The 9,044-nt window shown below is 41.5% G+C and overlaps 2 non-coding genes across 2 annotated transcripts; both read left to right on the plus strand.

The window, feature by feature from the left end:
* The first annotated feature begins 4,572 nt into the window (after positions 1-4,572).
* Positions 4,573-4,644, plus strand: TRNAH-GUG (transfer RNA histidin (anticodon GUG)). The gene has a single exon. It is a non-coding gene; the product is annotated as a tRNA-His (tRNA).
* Positions 4,645-8,713: 4,069 nt separating this feature from the next.
* TRNAT-AGU (transfer RNA threonine (anticodon AGU)) lies at positions 8,714-8,787 on the plus strand. Its single transcript has one exon. It is a non-coding gene; the product is annotated as a tRNA-Thr (tRNA).
* The last annotated feature ends 257 nt before the right edge of the window (positions 8,788-9,044 follow it).

Consider the following 9,044-nt stretch of genomic DNA (forward strand, 5'->3'; position numbering starts at 1 on the left):
GAATGTACTGGGGTAAAAAGTGAGAAGTACTTAGTTAACATAATACAAAGCTGTTATGAACCTTGCTTCTGTAGCTGATCATAAGGCTTAGGTTAGTAATCACAGCTTCCTTCTAAAATTCATTTCTTAGGCCAGGTGTGGTGGCTCATGCCTGTAATCCCAGCACTTTGGGAGGCTAAGGGGAGCAGCTCACTTGAGCCCAGGAGTTCAACATGAGACTGGGCAAAATGGCGAGATTCTGACTCTACAGAAAATACAAAAAATTAGCCAGGCATAGTGGTGTATGCCTGTACTCCCAAAACTATTGGGGAGGCTGAGGTAGGAGAATCACCTGAGCCCGGGAGGTTGAGACTGCAGTGAGCCATGATCATGCCACTACACCCCAGCCTGGGCACCAGCCTGGGCAATGAAATGAGACCCTATCTCAAAAATAAATGAATAAATAAAAATAAAATTCATTCCTTATTATCCTGACTTCTGCCAGCATGTTGGCTGAATTCTTTACATGGTAGTATAAAATATGCCTTTATTCCTGTGGGATCTGTGTCCTTGTGATCTTTTCTTTATCTCATTGTCACAATTTTTAATTGACCGTGGCTTGTGGGCAAAAAACATTTAGAGACTTCTCTGGATTAGAAATGTTTGTTTGTTTGTTTTTTGTTTTCTTTAACCTCCACTGTACAGCAGACACCAAACTACCTCCTAGAAACTGGGAGCAATCACTCCAAGTAGAGGGACACTTTTCCCTGCATATTGGTTCAGTGGCATGAAAAGACTAAAATGGCCAGAAGCAGTTTTCAGGTTTCAATTGATTTGAAAGGTGACAATGCTCTTTAGTGGAAATATTTATCCACTGGGCACAAAGACACCCATTCCCTCAGAGCTCAATCAAGGTCACAGGGATAGGATACAAAATTGTGTGAATGGATCACTGAGGAATAATGAGAAGTGCCACTCACACCTCTACTTCTTGAGTCCCAGACATGTGCATTCTAGATATGGAGAGATGGCTCTACATATTGGCCACTGTTTTAATACTTATTAATACTATCACATTTGCAATTAACTATCAACATAAGAATTTTGGGGAACACATTCAGACCACAGCAGTTTCTAAGAGAAGGTAGAAATCCAATGTATCAAATAGTGTTGGGAAATCATATAAGTTGAGGACTAACATAGCCATTTCAACTAGTGAAATGTAAAAGATCAGTTTAAGTGGAGTGTTGAAGAAGAAAGCAAGATGAAGGAGTGTAATAAAGAAATGAGATGAAAGAAGATTTGGGTTTGATGACACTTCAAGGAAATATGGCTATAAACTGAAAGACAGTACTATCAATAGCTGAAAGGAAAAGTGAAAGCAAGGGAACATTTCTTTCAGATGAAAGAAATAAAAGCAGCTTTGAATGCTGATGCGAAAGATCCTATAGAGATCAAATAGAATTTTTTTTAATAATACAGGAGAAAGAGGAAAATATTGCTGGAACTATGCCCTTGAAAGAAAGAGGGTTTTTAATTATTTCTTACAGAAAATTTAGAAATTCAGAAGTAGAAGAGTGCATGGCATTGGTAATGGTAGAACTGGTAGGTTCAACTGTGCCAGCCTGTCTCTTATTCTTCCCAGAATCACTGTAGTGAATGTGTCAGATGAAATCTTCAAAACGGCCTTCCAAAATAAGCACAAGGAAAGAGGCCTTTTTCTAGGCCTATGACATCAAAGATACAGCTTTTCTCTCTTTTTATGGAGAAACACATGCAGATCAACCCAATTTCCAAAAACATCCCAGCAGAAAATGCTGAAAAGCACTTTCATTCACAGCAGCTTTCTAAATGGGGTTGGGGAAGGCCCTAAGCAAAGGAAAAGGAAAGATCCAACTCAAAGAGACTTGAGACAGAGGCAGCTTGCATTTCCTTCTTACTGGCTGCATTTTCTTTGATGGAGCTCATGTCTTTGAGACTGAGAAAGCCCTTAGGTCACTTCCCTGATCAAACAAATTAATGTTAGGGCTGGGCGCGGTGGCTCACGCCTGTAATCCCAGCACTTTGGGTGGCGGAGGTGGGCGGATCATGAGGTCAGGAGATCGAGATCATCCTGTCTGAAACAGTGAAAACCCGTCTCTACTAAAAATACAAAAAATTAGCCGGTCGTGGTGTCACACGCCTGTAGTCCCAGCTGCTCAAGAGGCTGAGGCAGGAGAATCACTTGAACCCGGGAGGCGGAGGTTGCAGTGAGCCAAGATCGCACCACTGCCCTCCAGCCTGGGCGACAGAGCGAGACTCCATCTCAAAAAATAATAATAATAATAATAATAATAATAATAATAATAATGATGATGATGATGATGCTAGGAAACAGGTAATTCTTCATTCAGTAAACCTATTAGTAATTAGAATACTTTTGTGTAATCCAGACAGAGGAAAGGAGATAAAGAAAATTTTAGGAAATTAAGCACATTATTTTGGCTCTGCTGAGAAGCTTTATTATGGATAGCTGCAGGGGTAATTTTGAACTCCCTTCATTTTTAAATTTATTATTATTATTTTAGAGGGAGGATCTTGCTCTGTAGCCCAGGCTGCAGAGCAGAGGCACAATCATAGCTCACTGCAACCTCAAACTCCTGGATTCAAGTGATCCTCTTGCCTCAGCCTCCCTTGTAATGGGGACTACAGGCATGCACCTCTGTGCCTGGTTAAATTTTTTAATTTTTTTTGTAGAGACAGGGTCTCACTATGTTGCCCAAACTTGATTCAAATTCATGGCCTCAAGCAATACTCCTGTCTTGACCTCCCAACCTTTCTTTAAATTATTACCAGTCTTTTCCCATCAAAGGTCAAAAGGCAAGCCTGCTGAACTAGGCCAGATGCTGCTGGGAGAAGTTGCTTTCATAGAGCTTTGGATGGTAATCTCTGCCCACCCATTCATTCATTCATTCTGCAGCCAAACTATATTGATAAAGAACCTACAAAATGGGGAGCCCTAGTGATAGATTATTTAACAAAATAGATATTCCTCGTCTTGGGGCATATGGAGCGGGAGGACGGAGGCTGACATTAATCAAATAACTCTGGTATTATACATTACAAACTGATATAAGAGCACCAAAGGAAAAGTGAAAAAGAATCAAGTGGCCGGGCATGATGGCTCACGCCTGTAATCCCAGCACTTTGGGAGCCCGAGGCGGGTGGATCACTTGAAGTCAGGAGTTGTAGATCAGCCTGGCCAACATGGTGAAACCCCCTCTCTAATAAAAATACAAAAATTAGCCCTGCGTAGTGGCTTACGCCTGTAATCCCAGCTACTCGGGAGGCTGAGGCAGGAGAATCGCTTGAACCCGGGAGGTGGAGGTTGCACTGAGTCGAGATTGTGCCATTGCCCTCCAGCCTAGGCGACAGAGCGAGACTCTGAGAAAAAAAAAAAAGAAGAAAGAGAAAGAAAGAAAGAAAAGGAAGGAAGGAAGGAAGAAAGAGAATGAGAGAGAGAGAAAGAAAGAAGGAAGGAAGGAAGAAAGGAAAAGAAAGAGAGAGGGAGGGAAGGAGGGAGGGAGAGAGGAAGGAAGGAAGGAGGGAAAGAAGGGAGGGAAGGAAAAAAAAAATCAAGGAACCATGTGTTGCGTGGAGACGGGAGGTCAAGAAAAGCTTCCTTGATTTGAAAAGCTTTCTTGAGTTGAAGCTGAAGCATTAAACAAATTTAACCAGGTAAAGAGAAGAGGCCGGGCGCGGTGGCTCACTCCTGTAATCCTAGCGCTTTGGGAAGCCGAGAGGGGCGGATCAGTTGAGTTCAGGAGTTTAAGACCAGAATGATTTTACAGAAAGAAAATCATTTGGTACCAAGGGGAAAACACGACCAGGACCTTGACTCTAGAGGTTACGTTCCTAAAACAGCAAGCGGGGCAGGAGGGAAGTCCCACGGAGCTTTGGAGCCACAGGAGAGGCACTTTTTATCTCCCTCTTCTGGCAAACTAGGTATGAAAGGGAGAAAGAAATTTCACTCTGAGGTGCGAGCGCCGCCGGACATTTCCTGACGGCTCAGGTGGGCAGGCTGAGTGCGCGAGCGCCTCACTGGCTTCTCACAGGTACCTGGGTCAGGACGAAGCCACATAGTTCCTCGTGATGAGAAACTCACTTCTGGCACCTGTCGAGATGCCAGATTCCATGCCAAGCCCCCGAAGATTCTGACTAGTTTGGCAAAAAATGGGATCTGGCAGGTCCACTTCAAAGCAGCGCCCTCTTCCTTTTGTTGCCAAAGATCTGAGGACCACACTGCTAAACTGAGCAAGAAACATGCGTGGGTTGGAGATGGAAGTGAGAGTAATGAGTTTACAAGCACAGTATTACCAACCCCAAAAAACAACCACCACGGTGGGAAAATTCCATATAATGAAACTTGATGTGTTACCTTTGGCTTGTTTGCCATAAGCAAAATATTGGGGACGGGGAGTGGATAAGGAAGTAAACTGGGTAGGTGTGTAAATAAGGACGAAAGACAGTGCACCATTCTTTAGATGACAAAAATAGACGTTTCTGAGAAATAAGCTAAGGAAGAGCCCCGCAAGCAGCGGCCTCTGGTGGCGTGCCGTGATCGTATAGTGGTTAGTACTCTGCGTTGTGGCCGCAGCAACCTCGGTTCGAATCCGAGTCACGGCAGTACCTTGATGTCGCCTTAATTTTTCAACATACTGGAGTGGAGACAGTCTCGGAAAAACCCTTGCAAAATTGAATTGACTTACGATCTAATCTGTACACAAAAAACACTAGTATTCATCATGGTGCCCCAACCAGTCAGCCAAGCAGAGAGTGTCTACGCTTGTTGCCTTGTCTTTTTTTTCCCCTCTCCAAAGATTCTCTTCCCAACCCTATCCAAGCCCTACAGTCTTGTTGGCATTGGCTGTATGTGAAGAAACTGAGGTAATTTTTTTAAATGGAAAACTTTTACTTTTAAACACTGGTAGGCATGAGGAAAGGACTGTTCAAAAGGGGATCCAGGTTTGTTGTGGAGATCTTTCTTAAAACACAAAAGACAAATTATTAATCACGCGTTTCTAAGTATCCTAGCTGGACCAATGCTGAAAAACTGTAACCTTTGATCGTCTGGAGAAAATTAAAGAAATTTGAGTAATTGAAGGAATTTGGGAGGGGGGGAATAATGGCCCAGAAGAACAGCCCCCATTTCTAGCCCGTTCAGTTTCTAGAATGAGTTCTAAAGGGCCAAGTAGACTGGGTGAGGCGGGAGTGGAGGAGAGCTGATCTGAGATACGGAGGTGGCTGGAAAGAAGTAGTTGGTGCTACCTGGGACCAGTAGGAGGAGGCTGGAGACAGGCAGATCCCCAGAGGCGCTTCCATGAGCCCAGTTCTAGTTAGTAGCACAGCACTCTGAGAACACATTAATGGCACTTCGTCCCTCCTGGCCCTGGTGGATGGTTAGTATTCAAACAGGTGTGGTGGCTCATGCCTATAATCCCAGCACTTTGGGAGGCCGAGGCGGGCAGATCACCTGAGGTCGGGAGTTCGAGACCAGCATGGCCAAAATGGTGAAACCCCGTCTCTACTAAAAATACAAAAATTAGCTTGGCATAGTGGCATAGGCCTGTAGTCCCAGCTATTCGGAAGGCTAAGGCACGAGAATTGCCTGAACCCAGGCAGTAGAAGTTGCAGTAAGCCAAGATCACACCACTGCACTCCAGCCTGAGTGACAGAGTAAGACTCTGTCTCAAAAAAAAAAAAAAAAAAGAATACTCATACTTTTAGCAACTTATCAAAAATTTCAGCAAAAGAGATTTGTTCTTTCCTTCCTGGGGCTAAAATAGCCCCCATTTCTTCTCCAACTGTCCATCCAGCTGACATGGATTCTGAAACTCAGAGATATTGTAATTGAGCTGAGCTGCCTTATACTGTAGGATATCATCTCTCCAACAGGTCAGGTTCTAGGCCTCTTCTCAGTAATTTAATAGCATTTGTAGTGGTTATTGATGTTCACTTGTATCACATTCTACTTCAATTTTATTTTTAGTCTATTTTATCTTGACTCAGTCTTACAAGAGTGAAGACAGGGATCAAGTATGTATTGACCCTAAAGGATCAGTTCTTGTCAATTATTTTGCCACAAGTGAATGATAAAACTGCTAAAGCAATAAACATTTTGATCTTGCAATTCTCCAGAACACATTTTCTCAGATCTTACTGGCCTGAGTAGCAGAAATCTATGGACTCTGACTCAGAGGCTATCTCTTAGTGAGAGAGCTAGGGTCCTAGATCTATTACAGAATAAAATTGTAGTGACAAGTGAGTAATAGGGCTCAATAAAACCCATGCTGTATGATCTGCTCGAAAAGTAGAGAGCTTGCTTGGCATGTACCATATGATACTCAGTGCAAAGCACATGTTTATCTTAGAGGTGTGAAGTTCTCTGGTTCACAATAATGTTTTGCAGCTTTGAGTGAGCATTGCTAGAAATCTGGTATAAAGTAAACAAGGGAATTGTGAGATTACAAGCCTGCATTTTATGAATGCACTAATATTGGTATGGAAGTATCTTACACAGTCTGCCAACCACATTTTCAGAAAGAAAACTGTTTTACTCTACCTATGGCATTCATGGTCTTGAAATGACTTTTTAATATTTCTATGTTTTATCATTCTCATCTCTCCATGGAAATCAGTGAAAGTTACCGCCTTCTAAGATTGTTCTAAAGATTTAAGGGTGGTAAATGCATGATGGCACTAGCTCAGTAAGGTACAAACAAACAAACAAAATAATAAAATAAGCCATTTTTGGAGTTAAATAAATAAATATCATTGCTACTTAAGTGGTGGAAGGCCTTCATGCAGTAGTAATATTGCAAAGACTGGTACCAGACTTAGCATCTATTTAACTTGACTACAATCCTGTGCTTCTTTGATGCTGATAAGGTAGTTCTAACAATAATAAGAAGGGTTTTGTCTGTCCTCAGGCTTGAGGCTTATTTGAAGATCTGAGCAAGGCTTTTTATAAGGCGGATGTTGGCCAAAATGTTTGCTATGATAGGCCATAAGTTTAGGGAAGACACAGATGTTGTGGGAAAAGGTAGGTTCTAGAAAGAATAGCCCCAAAAGTCAGGGAATCAGGAAAAGAACTTTCCTTCTAATGTCAGCAGAAATCCAGATGAAACACTTTAAGCAGGGGTTTCGTAGTGTTAATTTCTCTCAAGGGTGCAGCAATCTATTTGTAGCCACACCACTCCAGCACCTACTTTATGTTGACACGTCTGCTTGTATCTTGGAAAGATTTCCAAAAGGAGAAACAAAGGGCTTTTCTTCCAGGGTTTTACACACACCAAGATTTATGAAACACCTGTCAGTGAGAAACAGAAGTCGGGGAATACATAACTAAGCTTCACAAAAAACCTCAGCCAATAAAGCTGAAAAATTGGTATAACCTGGCTTTGTGATTAGCTAGGTAGTGAGTAGAAGCTCATGACCTGCAGGAAATAAATCAGAAGCAACACCAGGCTTGGTTAAAAAATAAAAACTCAACCTCAACCTAAGTAATTTCTCATCTTTCCAGGGTCTTGCATTTTGTGGATGCTTAATGAATGCATATGCAAAGCACCAGGCAGTTATTTAAATATTTCAGGATATTGGTTTCATCTGCTTTTCCCCATGCTAAGCTGCATTCAGCTATACATTCCATGACTCCTTCTTCATTCATTAAACTGACATAGAACCTGAGATAAAAGGTCATGCAACTCTGTGAGGCCCAAGTGAGAGGTTTCCACAGCATCCTGTGAGGGCTATCACATTGTACTCTACTTTGTTCTCTACTTCTCTGTATCATCCATGCAGTTTTACAATCTATGTGGGTCTAGAAATTGAGTCTATTTTAACCCAGCAGGCAAATGAGCAGAACAAGACTATGACAGAAGCAAAGATATCCATCCAGGAGAACTCCCTGTGTACACCTAACTCATTGTTTCTAACAGCAGATCTCCTGTTGAGACCAAAGCTGTCTTTGAAACAGAGGGTTTCAAGGTGCCTAGTTTGGGTAAGTGGGAAGCAGGGTGACCACAGATCTCCACGACATCACTGTGTCCTCGTCTAGGCTCACTTTCTTGTGCCAGATTAGATAAAACAGAAGGAAGCATAATGGTTTTACTCAATTGCAGTGAATTAGCTCAGAAGGTAGTGTCGTGGGTTCTATAACCCAGCGGTAAAGAGATTGGTTTCCATATCACTTGTATTTTTGTTTGTTGTTGGATTTTTTTAGTTGGTTAGTTTGTTTTGGGGTGTTTTTTGTTGTAGTTTTCAGCAAATTTTAAAAATTTGCTTTTTTATCTCCCTGTAGAACATAAATTCAATAATAGAAGAAAATTTTGCTGTTTTATTCAATGTTCTATCTCCAATACCTAGAAAAGTACCTGAAATGCAGTAATGACTCAACATTTGTGGACAAAATGAATGCACAGAGAAATAAATTTAAAATATGTTGCGATATCCAATATTTCCTGTAGGGGGAGATAGTCACCATGAAATAGAAATTTCACTCATTTCAATTGGAAATAAATTCTGAAATCTTGCATTGAAGAAAAGTATTTTTTTTAGTGTTGGAATTGCTGCTTTGTTGCTGGTTCAGAAACACAGATGTGCTTTCTTTGTCACAAAATTAAGTACACTTTTGTCAAATTGATACATTTTACAAAAATGTTATAAATACGATGTATCGGAATGTATGCCCAAGAGGGGCCTTGTGGCTTAGCTGGTCAAAGCGCCTGTCTAGTAAACAGGAGATCCTGGGTTCGAATCCCAGCGGGGCCTTACGTGTTCAATTTTATATTTTCAATAGTATGTTGCAAATACATATGTTGAAAATGCATTAAGGAATTTATAGGTTGTGAAATCTGTATTGAGCGATTAGCACAGTTATGGAGAATCCCTTGCAGGTAACTGCATCACAATATGAAAGGGTTGGGATGAAGGGAAAAATGAATAAAGTTTCTGTTGGTAAAAAGCAATGGGTTTGCTGATGACAGGTAAGACTGGGGATATACAAGTTGTACAAAAAAAAATCTTGT

Source organism: Gorilla gorilla, chromosome 5, assembly GCF_029281585.2.
Source record: "Gorilla gorilla gorilla isolate KB3781 chromosome 5, NHGRI_mGorGor1-v2.1_pri, whole genome shotgun sequence".
Classification (NCBI taxonomy): Eukaryota; Metazoa; Chordata; class Mammalia; order Primates; family Hominidae; genus Gorilla; species Gorilla gorilla.